This window comes from Nyctereutes procyonoides, unplaced genomic scaffold (genome assembly GCF_905146905.1).
Source record: "Nyctereutes procyonoides isolate TBG_1078 unplaced genomic scaffold, NYPRO_anot_genome, whole genome shotgun sequence".
Lineage (NCBI taxonomy): Eukaryota > Metazoa > Chordata > Mammalia > Carnivora > Canidae > Nyctereutes > Nyctereutes procyonoides.
Window position 1 is genome coordinate 45423179 of NW_026575133.1, and position 13079 is coordinate 45436257.

The following is a 13079-nucleotide window of genomic DNA, read 5'->3' on the forward strand; positions in this document are numbered from 1 at the left end:
ATGGAGAATTTATTTAGAAGAATATTGGGAAAAGTTAGGTATAGATGATGGATGTAAGATAGAGAATGTGAAATCTTCTTGAAAAAAAAACTAATAATAAAAATATAGTCAATTAACATGTTTTAGAAATTCGTATAATGAGGGGATCCCTGGGTGGCACAGCGGTTTGGTGCCTGCCTTTGGCCCAGGGCACGATCCTGGAGACCCGGGATCGGGCTCCTGGTGCATGGAGCCTGCTTCTCCCTCTGCCTGTGTCTCTGCCTCTCTCTCTCTCTCTCTCTCTCTCTCTCTCTGACTATCATAGAAAGAAAGAAAGAAAGAAAGAAAGAAAGAAAGAAAGAAAGAAAGAAAGAAAAATTCTTATAATGATCTTGTCTTTGAGTCTTTGTGGAAAAGTGTGCTTTGGAATTCAAATGGTTTTTTTATTGGTTAAAAAGAAGAATGTAGAATTAGGGATCTATCATGATTGAGTTTACTCTACCGCCAATGAGAAAATTTCTTGTGGTAAGAAGGTATACTAATACTACAAATAACAATGGACACGCCATAGATCTGTGATGGTTAATTATCCTGACATTATTATGGACATTATTATAATTGCATGTGAATTTTCACTAATCAACTCTCAAATAGTCTACTTTAACTGAGAAGAGCTGATAACACTAAAATAATTCATATTACTCTGCAGGTATTTTAATGCTTAAACTCCTGCCCGTAGATCAGTCACTTCCTGATTTCCAATCATACCATAAACAGATAATTTTATTTCTTCTATTGGGGCATTAAACCTGTACAACTTTATTCCCTCTTCCTCTATTGTCTAATTTTTTTGTCTAAGAAGTAATCCCCTCCCTCCATAAATGATGAATGAATAAACCTTAATTTCCTTGTCCCTACCCCCAGTAACCACTAGAGAACAGGAATATGACATGAAATCTGTTAGTCAAAGGTTTTCTCTTGGGACTTGGACTCTTAGGGGATCTGGAAATGGTAGGAGGCCATCTTCGTCTCAGCACCAGGAACGACAGTGCTTTAGTGGAAGAGCAGGAGGCTGAGTACTCTTTAAAGCAACTTCAGTATGACTACCTCAAGATACCCCAAACTTTGGGGCACCTGGGTGGCTCAGTTCATTTAGTGGTTGAGCATCAGATTCTTGGTTTGGGCTGTGGTCATGATCTTGGGGTTGTGGGATTGTGCCCTATGCCTGGCTCCTCAGTCAGCATGGAGTCTGCTTGTCCCTCTCCCTCTTCCACTGGCTCTCCCCCTGCTCTTTCTCTCTCTTAAAAAAAAAAGAAAAGAAAAGATACCCTGAACTTTAACTCAACCTTTTATCTACTCTTGCTAAGACCTTCAGATACAGATTTTATTTTCTCACAACTCAATATTATTTTGGTAAATCATAAAATTGTTTTCTTAATCTAACATCCTACAAAATTACCACTATTATCACCACTATGACCTCTACTTGTGAAGTAAGTTACTGCATTTTGATTATCAAAGTGCCTGTTACACAATAAATACACAATACATGTTCACTGTTATTATAACTACTATTAGCTACCACTGCTGAGTGTCTGTCACATGCAAGGCACCTCTCTATTTTAAAAATGAGGAGGGATGCCTGGGTGGCTCAGTAGTTTGAGTGTCCCACTCTTGGTTTTGGCTCAGGTCATGATCTCAGGGTCCTAAGGTCGACCCCATGTCAGGCTCCACACTCAGCAGGAATCTGTTTGAGATTCTCTCCCTCTTCCTCTGCCTCTCCTCCCAATGGTGTGTGCTCTCTCTTTCTCTCAAATCAATCAATCAATCAATCAATCAATCAATCTTTAAAAATAATGATAATAAAGCAAAATGAGGAACCAGAGGGTCAGAGAATCTAAGCAATTTATCAAAGCTCACATACCTAGTGGGTAGAAGGGATGATGAATCAAACTTTCTAATACATTATTTCTACTTCTAAATATTAAATATCCAGTTCTGGTCACCAGATGCAGAATAAAACATGTAAGAGGTAATTTTGTTTTTATTCATGTACAGGTTAAAGCTTTCATGGTTTCATTATCTAAACCGTTAAAAATGGAAATAACCATTTACTATCCACTTCAGAATTATTTTGAATGATTGTATTTCTTTCAATTTTCCATATTTTTCTACTTTGAAAAGTAGTTTTTCTATTATTTTGAAGAAATCTTCCTGAATCTGGTTTTCACTCATTATGACTATTATCTAAAAATTAAATTGGGTTTATAGATGTTCCATTATTTGTATATTTAATAGTAGAATATTGTTTGAAAGTTCCTGTTTCTTTCAAACAAGGAATCCTAAAAAAGTAATTTATTTTAATGATTATTTTTAATAGTGTTTTTCTTTTACATCTGCAAATGCCCCTTCTGTTTTTATATCAAATGAAACTCTGATGCTTCCATGACTACAATGAATGACTTGACTCTGATCTGCCAAATTGTATTTTCTACATGCCATCTGGGACCTCACAGAAGACCCCCTAAACCACATCTCCTCAAATCTAGCAGAATGCTTTATGAAAAACTCAAGACAATGAATTCTTAGAAAAGGAAGAACTATTAATTTTCTTCTAGGAAAAAAAATGTCCAAAAAGGAACTTGCATGAAAATATCGGACATGCAGCTATGATCATAGCAGTAGTAGGTGACTCAGGTATTTGGGCCAACTTCCATCTGCCTGTAGCCCAAGTGATTGCGACCTTCACAAGCCTGTCCACACCCACATACACACAGCTGTACCTCCACCACTGCTTGCTAGAACAAAAGGCACTTGGAAAAATGCTCGAACCATACTCAACCATAACATGTTTAAAATGGAGCTCTACTGAGGGAACAATTAGAAGAGAATTAAAGTCAGTGAAAGGTCAATGGGTCAACCTGTCCGTCAGCATATGGCAGTCCCAAGCAGTGCCTGGGGGAACTGCACAGAGGGATCACAGGTAGAGGGAACCAGGGACCAAAGACACAGATGAAAACTTGCAAAATTATTGCTAAGGTTCTACCCAGCTTATTACAAATGCTAAGAAAAATAGAAATCATGGGGCAGAGCATGGGGTGGGAGGAGTTCTCAATAACACCTATAATGACAGAGAGCTCCACTTCACGTAATTTAGATTTGTCTTTTTGAATTTTAATTTAACACACATGCTTTCTAATCAAAACATTTCTTTTCCAGGGGATATGTGTTTTTGAGTGCTAACCACATAAGATTGTCATTTATCTGTGAACATTAGCTCTATGTAAGTGGAAAAGGTTTTTCACAAGTAACTGTTTTATTTTTCTTAAATTATAAGCATGCTAGCTAGCCATAAGGTGGATGTCAGATCGTAAAAGGTTTTATGCTGCCAATTATTTTTTTAACTTATTTTGAAATAATTACAGACTTTATAGAAAGGTTGCAAAAATAGTACAGAGAATTTCTTGTATTCACAAAATCTCCTAAATATTAATGTTTGCTTTTCTCTCTTCCTCTCCTTGTTTTTATATACAAATTAGTATTAGCATTAGTACATTAATATATGTGCACATACAATAATTCTTTATTTACTCATGAGAGACATAGAGGCAGAGACATAGGCAGAGAGAGAAGCAGGCTCCATGTGGTGACCCCCATGTAGACTCGATCCTGGGCGTCCAGAATCATGCCCTGGGCTGAAGACTAGTGCTTAACCACTGAGCCATGCAGGAGTCCCAAATTTTTCTTAATTATTTTAATGTAAATTGTAGACAAGATGCTCCTTTGCTTCAGTTCGCATTTCCAAGAACAAGATTTGTTTTTAGGAGAAAAGTTTTTAAATTTCCAGGATAAATCTAGTACACCGTTGTATCCGTTTTATGTTGCAAACATCCAAGTGCCATGAGGCTCAGTTGTGAGGAAATGTTGACATCCATTCTATTCTAGCCCATACATTTAAGTATTAAGTAGACCACAACCTGAATTTTAAAAATATGAAATGCAAATTGAGCCTTTGGGCTGAACTGCCAACATGACTCCTAAACATTTCTTTCTACATGTGCAAAAAGGAACAAATATTCCAACAAAATTTAATTCAATTGACAAAGTAATAGCCTAGAACCTTAAAATTAACTGATTGAATGAGTATAATATAATCCATAAGGAATGAGATATCAAGGATGGGGCAAGGTGGGGTGGGTATGAGTCTAACAGGCTATAATATAAATTATTGGTATGTAAACCTTTAAAGCTATTTAAGGCCCGATACAGGTTTTTCCTTTTTTTAATTTTTAAAGATTTATTCTTTATTTAAGTGGGGTAGGGGCAGAGGGAGAGAGAGAGAGTCTTAAGCAGACTCCACACTGAGCATGGAGCCTGTTGTAGGGCTCCATTTCACAACCCTGAGATCACCACCTGAGCAGAAACCAAGAGTCAGATACTCAACCAACTGAGCCACCCAGGCACCCCCAGGTTTTTGTTTCTAATGTTTCTGACTTAAAATGAGCAAGAAGGCATAGAAAATTGGAAAGTGCATGGAGTATGATTTTCAGCTGTGCTGCTGCTATGGGGCCTTGAGTTAGCCATTTGGATTCTCTGAAACTTCCTTTTCTCCAGTGTAAGATGAGGGAATCACATGAAATTATTTCTAAGTTCTCCTTCAGCTTAAATAGATTCTAGAAAAAAATAAATGCTAGAAAAAAAATACAATAAGATATAGAATGTGACTAAAAGTGAAAGTTGCTGAGCCAAAGTTTTAAGATATAGATAAAAAATCACCATAATATTCAACACTTAAAAATTCATGAGTTTAAACTAAAACTTTGATAGTGAAGGAAAATGAAAGGAATAAAACATATGGTTTTGCTATATTTTAGAATGAATCAAGAACAGTCACTAAACTAAATACAACTCACAATTACTTAATAAATATATCTTGTGTTATAATGTCAATGAGGGGCAATTATAGCTCTGGACAAAGAAACTCCTACTGTAGAATAACACATCACTCAAAAAAATAAAGGAACATCAATTTAAAACATTTCTATCTATTGAGAGTCTTTAAGTCATAGGGGAAAAAAAGAAAATATATATAAGCAAAGTCAACAACTGTGAAACCAACCCAAGCAAAGAAAAAAACTGATTATTTTTAATGTGATAGGAAAAAAATATCAAAAATGGTTTCATTGACTTTAAAAAGTCCAGAAAACACTAGTAATCGTCACTGCATTCGTAAGTAGCTTGGATTCGGACAAACCAAACTTCAGTCCCAACCCTAGCCAAGGGCCTGCACGATCTGACCAACCTTTTACCTCAGGCAGTAATTCCTTTCTCTGTGATGCCTTGCCACTCTTACCTGAGATAAGGCACGTAAGATGTACAGCTCAGTGACGGACACATAGTGAAGGGCCAAAAATATATATATTAACTGGAATAGCAACCTTTCCATAATTCATATTCAATTGTCTGCTTTGAGGAGGACAAGCAGAAAAGATCTGACTTTTCTGATGCTGGGGATGCTGGGTGCCTACCTTCCTGGACCAGTTAACAGCCCTCATTTGTTCCACACTGTTCTTTGGAACACCAGCTAGCTTTGTGGCAACTCCTTTTTCTGTCTGTGTTAATAGCTTTTCTGATCTAACTTTCAAAAATAAGAATTGATTTTTAAAACAAATATTTACTTCTCTGTGGACTTCTTTAGAACATGCATGTGAGAAATATAAGATTCATCAAGAGCCTTGAGAGGGATGACTAGCTATTAGCTGAAACAATGCTCTCTTGTAGGTAATATATTCATTTGCCCTTTTCTTTTGTTGAGTGAATAAAGCTCCTTAAGAGAAAACTTGAAACAAGGGTTGACCAGGTACTTTGTTAGGGAGTTTTTCCTAGGTTTTAGGAAATATTGCTTAGTCGGTATCAGAAAAAGAATCACTGATTAAAATAAAAGCTCTCATTTATTGAACCTATGCCATGCACTTTACTCATCAAACTGCATTTCTCCTTCTAATGAGTTTATGAAGTAGGACCATTATCTCCTTTTATAGACACGGAGCTCTGACACAAAATGACTAGAGCAGGTTCACAAAGACAAAAAGTGAGAGACTTGGCACCGAAGCCTAAATCACCATATATTCATCCACAAATCTTCTGCTGTCATCGCTACAAGGCGGAGCTGATTTGTAGGCGAAAAATACCAGTTTAAGTAGTTTTCTCACTCACAACTCAACTTGATATTTTATTAGCAGATTTGAATTTTGAATTTGAAGACTTTGAATTTTGAGACTTTGAATTTTGAGACTTATTTTCAGTGTACATAATCAAGGGATGAAGAAATAATGAAGGAAAAGGCTGATTTTTCCAGTGCCAAGTTATATCTAATCTTGGGGAAAGGCAACATGTTTAATTTTCAAGTCCCTATGAGAAATAACATGACATATTTTAACTATATTTTCATAAAGGAAATATAAGACAGGTTGCTTACTGAATATTCTTGGGCTTTTTACACATGTGATTGAGTTAAGGTGAATTTTTAAGAGTAGTTTTTAATTTTATTTTTTGGTGAACCAACTGTGTTTCCTATAAAACTGTGTTTTTGGTAACCAACTGTGTTTCCTATAAAACGCCAAGTCTCGATAAGCAGTATCTTTCTTTTGACTCTAAAAACTATTCACAAAATAAAATATGCACATCAATTAGATGCGGCAAATTGTGTAGCCTCTTAGAAAGACTTAAGTTAGATTAGACTTTCTTTTGATGAATGGGTGTTCTTTAAATGAATTAGCCCAGATTCTGCCCAGGAGCATAGTCTGGGCATCCCAGGGGAAGGCACTAGAACTAGTAGGGATGCGGAGTATCTGTCTTCATCATCAAATACTGCTCAAAAGCAATTGGTTTTGAAGTACTCTCCAGACAGAGGTCGCAAACCTCAGTGCCTGGAGGGGGTAGGCAGGTGATACAGAGTCAAGTGGGCTGGGTGGAGAAAAGAGCCTGACACATGATGGTGACAAATGGCACCTGACAGTTGGCCATGGTGTCAGGGCGATGATCTGGAGCCATGAGACTATGGCAAACTGGCCGTCGAAAGGGGCAGCTGCTTTTCAATTTTGGCTAACTGAGGCCATTTGGGAATCAGGGCTCAATGCTTTCAGATCATTTGATTTTTAAAGAGAAATTAGAATTTCAAATTTTAATTGATCATCTTCTAATGTTTAATGTTGACAATTAATTTTTAAAATGCTATTTGGGCCAATTAAAAAAAAAAAAAACCACCCTGGACCACATCTGGCCAACAAGCTTCCAGGTTGCCACCTCCGATTTAAGGAAATAAGACAAATAGTAATAGAAATAATACCTGAAAATGATCTCATGGTTCTGAATTCTTATATCGCTTTACTAGCCATTAGATAGCATTAAAAATCCACTTAAGTCATACTTCACCAAAACAAACAGGAAAGATGGTGTAGGCCTAGCATTCTATAGGAAACCATATGGTGTGTTTCTTGATATGTGAACTATACACCACTTCCTTTAGAATTAACTGAAGAGCCTATTTAAAATGCACATGCTGGATTTACATTAATTGGGTCTCAGGTGGCTCCTACAAATCTGACTTTGTGCAAGCACCTCAATCCCCAGATGATTCTAGCAGCCATTAATGGAGTTCCCCCACTTTGAGAATATGCAGGCCATGTGGTCACTTCACTGCCATCCTTCATAATTGTATCTTCTCTAGTCTCCCAGGGAGAGACAGCTCTGACCTAAAGAGGGTTAAGTTTCGGATGCTTTGGATCTCTGCTTGGTTGGGTGATCCAGAACACATCTGTGCTTTTGGGTTATTTATTCAATTCCATAGTTACAGGTTGATACTTCATTATGACAAATGTCTACCTCATTAGCTTGCAGCTTATGGTTGCTCAGTATACATCTTCATTTAGCTAATGTCTTAGTGGGTTATTTCCTCTTGGCTCCCTACTGAGTATCGGTGTAATGTATCCGACCGGTGCCCAGTAAGTAATTTTTGATTAACTACTATAATGTATTAATTAGAGCACTGTCAACTAGGCACGCTGTCTGTGCCTGAACCAAATAATCATTTGCTTTAACCCACTAGGCATTTTAGTTAAGCCAGTAATTTGACTAATTTTTAGCTCTCAGAAAATTATTTGATGACATTGACCAAATGAGTCCATTGCCAAATAATACAACTTCTGACCTCACCTGCTTTTAAATTCAGGAAGTAAACATATTATTAGAAGTACATAACTCATTAGGTGCTCTTACCCAGGACAAAAATAGTATCATGAAAGCGTTAGAGTCACACCATTTTAGACACTGGAAGCATTAGCTGTAGAAAATGCTGATAGACTGACTCGTTCTAGTGTGTCTAGGGAAAACCACAATTGAAATGTAAATTGTTATTTTGTTTCAGTGAAAAATGAACCAACACGCAAGTTGTGTTTTAAAAACATTGAGATCAGAAAAATGCATCAGACCTGTGTTTTCTTTTTGGTGTTCATACCCTGTAGACAACAGAACCTGTGTATGGGGCACAGTTAAGAGATTATTCATCACTTAGCTTAGACCATTAATAGGCTGCTTCTTAAACCATTCCATGCATTGTTCAACAATAGAAATTTGGGGCCTCCAAGGTAACCCTCTTCAGAAGATAAACTGATAATTTCTTGCGCAGATTGTCTTTTTCCATCATTTCCATGCTATTCTAGTTAATGCAACCAGCCTTGCAGTTCAGAATATCCAAATATGCTATTAGGGTCCTGGACCCAGTGATGGGTCTTGGGTTCACCCCTGCAGAGGTGAAGTAACATTAAATTTGTCACTGCCTCCTCTAAGTCAGCACTGTATAATCTCTTTAGAAATACTAAGTTAAGTCCACGGGGAAGAAGGTGAAAAGAAGGTTAGCCACAGACATAAAATCGTGCACCGGATGTGATGACTCTTCATCAGAGGCTTTGTAGCCTGCAAGTCAGCATAATGTTATCGAATTCACCTCCTAGCTGAAGCCAGACGCATTGACAAAGGCTGCCCCACCTGCACACTAATAGATAAGCCATCAGCATCCCCTCACAAACTAGAGACACAGAGCAGGGGCAATTCATACGGAGGACTTAAAGCTATAAATAGTCTCTTTTATTTTTCTATTCCCCTCACCCCAAAGAATTGACCTTTTATTTTAATGTCTGAAGAACCCATGAATCTCACTTAAAGAGACATAGAAATTAACCTTTGGTAGCCAGAATCCTGAAAATCATACTTTGAAGAACGGATGGAAAACTCAGTCTTCCATTTGTTGAGCAACTGGGATAAAAAGAGGAATAGAGTGACGAGGCTTCAAAGAAGCTTTTTCCTTTCACAGAACACACGTAGAAGAAATAATTTCATCTAGAACTAATGAAGTGGAATAGAAATTGCAAGTTCTATTTTTTACTTTTGCTTTCTATTATGTAGGTAAAGTTCATGGTCTTGGAATCAATCAGCCTTTATATGCTTTGATTAATACAATATAAAAGTTTCCAAAAAGAGTTCAGTGTTACCTAGAGGAATTAAAAGTAAAATATTCAATGAATTTTTAAAGCTTGGATGAAATGTATAATAACTTATCTGATATGCTGATCTTTATTTTAGAAAAGAGAATCCCCAAATTGGATGAGAAGTGGGATTCCAGAAGGCAGATTCTAGGAAATTGTTCATGATGAAATGTGATTTTAGAAGTTAGAAAAATAATTTCAAATGTGCCCATCACAGAAATTAACTTGTCACATAATTACTGATGGGAAATTACATGAAGACAACCAATGCCTTCAAAGTAACTAACAATTAGAGTTCCTGACTAAGGATCGTGGGAAGACAAAATTAATTGGGTTGAGTTTGGGCAAAGAAAATAAAATAAATTCAAGCCAGTTATACCTAACAAATAATCAAATGTATGCACTCTAAAAGAATGGTGTTGGGAGGGGCATCTGCTACTGGCAAGCAGAAGTCTTGGAAAATTCTTTATGAATGGTCAGCTTGCAGTCTTCTTCAATTCATGATGCTGAACAGATTCTATAGCTAGTCACAGAGGCAACCACGTAGATAAAGGTACACACAGCATGACAACCCTAACTGCCCATTTTGGGGCACAGCAAGGATGGGAGGGTGGCTTGTTTGCTGCTTGCTGGGCTGAGGGCCTGGCCTCCTCTCCTGTCCCAAACCCCCTTTTTTGTGCAGCATCCATCTCAACCACCTGGGTTCCCCTGGTGGATTTGGGGGGATAGGGAACTGGCACAAACATGCTGACTTCTGGCTCCTGTGTTTTCTATGAGTGATAACAATCTTTCACTTCTGAGAAAAAAAAAAAGTGACCAGATGTCCCATCAGCCTCCAAATCATTTGGGATTAAAATTCCAATCATCTGTGGATCCCTGGGTGGCTCAGTGGTTTAGCGCCTGCCTTTGGCTCAGGGCACAATCCTGGAGTCCCGGGATCGATTCCTGCTTTGGGATCCCTGCATGGAGCCTGCTTCTCCCTCTGCCTGTGTCTCTGCCTCTCTCTCTCTATGTCTATCATGAATACATAAATAAAATTAAAAAAAAGAGACTACCAAAATTCCAGTCATCTTTGACTTCTCGCACAATTGCTCCCAGACATCCAATCTGTTTTCAAAGCCCACTGCCACCCCTTCTGATTTTTTTCTGTCTCTGTTCCTTTCTCTTCATTTCTACCACCACAGACCCAAAACACCATCTCATTAGGTCTGTTGAAATGGACTCCTAACTAGCCTACCCCTGCCCATTTTATTCTATTTCCTGGATCTGCTCATGTCACTTCACCCATTTATCATACCCAGCACTCTTCATTATGCATGAAATGAAAGCCCAAACTCTTTGATCTGCATTCACAGTCATCTCTGTCGTCCTCAAGGTTATGTAATGGCATTGTGTTCTACAATTGAGTATCGAGTGCCTGGTGTATCACAAGGACATGGCACCAGATGTCCTGAATGATTCTCAGATGAAGAGGACATTCTTCTTCTCAAAGACTTTGTAGTTGCCACTTCTTATCATGGTTAGCATGATGGTTAACAGGTGCTAAATACTTTACACGTAGGATCTCATTCATAGACAGGCCACATGCTCCCCTAACTCCAGTCCGCATGGAATGCCTGTGTTTCTTCATGACTTTCCCACCATTGTTCACATAGTCCCCTGCCAGGAATGCTTTCTTCACTCACCAATATTGCTCATCCAAAGACAGCAGTGAACAAAATCACACGCATTTTCTACTTTTTGAGAATAAGTAAGTATAAAATGTGTCTGATGATATTTAAGAAAAATAAGGTAAATTTAGATGTCAAACTGACAAAGGCTTGCCCCTTCTTTAAGCACAGGATTTCTGGACACCTGGGTGGCTCAATCCGTTAAGCGTCGGCTCAGATCATGACCCCGGGGTCCTGGGGTTGAGCCTCAACCCCAACTCCTGCTCAGCAAGGAGTCTGTTTCTCCCCTTGCATGCTGCCCCCCATGCTCACTCTCTCTTTCTCATAAATAAAATCTTCTTTTTTTTTTTTTTAAGGACAGGATTTCTGTGATCCTTACCACTCTAGGGTAGGCTCTGTTCTGCAACAGGGTGGGGATTAAGGGTGGGGGAGATGAGGAGTGGTGGGACTAATCCCATTAAAAACATACTGTTGAGGACAACAATAACAATGCTGCTGATGACTAATATTTATGAGCACTGAAATTATAAGTGCTATCTGCTTAAAATCTCACAAGGATTCAGTGAAATACTAATTTATTGCCATGCTATTGATACTTGAAACATAAGAGAGACTGAATAAATTGTTGACATTTATAATCATGGTAAGTGGCAGAGCCTGTTGACCTGAGGAAGTCCAGATCTGAGAGCTAAACTAATAGTCATTCTTTGAATTGACCCACAGAATATGAGGATGCTCTTGGCAGAAGATGGAGAAACTTAATGCTGAGTAGATGCCCAGCAAATTTCCAAGTCAACTACCTCTGTGCTTCCAATCTTCTCTTTTCTAAACCCATCCTTCAAAACTGTAAGAGTGATCTATATTCAACATGAAAATCCAGCTTTGTCATTATCCTGATTAAACAATTGAATGTCTTCCACTGGTGGAGAGAGAAACCATTATTATATATTGTTCTCTAATAAAATTTATGAGGTAGTGTATACCTTGGCTGTCAGTTTAAGAAAATCTCTACACCACATCTAAGCACCTAAGGTACAGAAGGAAAAGTTTATTTGGTGATTTGTTTTATTTGCCATTCTGAAAAGAATCCTTATTGGATATCACTGATAGACTGCAGGGAGATTTAGTTTTTATCCACATTAATATGTCCTCTTGGGTACAACAGCAAAGTCAGAGACAGTTCAGGGTGGCAAAAGGAAGAATAAATACAAGGGTTTTGCAGCCAGAGTTTGCAATTGTGGTGTGATGACAGAGCTACAGCAGCTTTATCTGCAGCAGACTAGAGTGCAATTTGTGGAAATGTTTTCTTCTTCATAAGGTTGCTGTGAGGATTGCATGAGATAATGTATTAATGGCTTAAAACAATGCCTACATAGAAATTCCTAAGCATGAGATAACCATTATATATCATCAAAATTTTCATTGTTCCACCCTTCTTATATTTAGTTATAGTAGTTTAATTCAAGTGGTAGTACTTGAATGTAGTTTCAAAGACGAGTAAGCAATCTTATATTGCTTGAGCATGGGATAAAAAGTCTTTCTTCCAGCGAAAATCATTGCTAAGATTTCTTATTTGCCCTTCTAGAATTCTTCTGTATATATAAAAATATACATGTGCTCTTTTAAAAAAAATAAATGATAGCATTTATTATACTGTTTGCATCTTATCTTTTCTTTTTTTCCCTGCAAGGATGATTCTATAATGGCACTTATAGATCCACTGAATAATCTTCAATGGCTAGGCAGCATTTCAATATGTAAATTTAAGAAATTGTCTACTGATGGACATGTATGTTGTTTTCAGTTATTTTCTATGACAAAAGAACATTTCAATGAATATCCTTGTATACATTTTTTATAGAATTAATTTCTAGAAGTGGAATTGCTG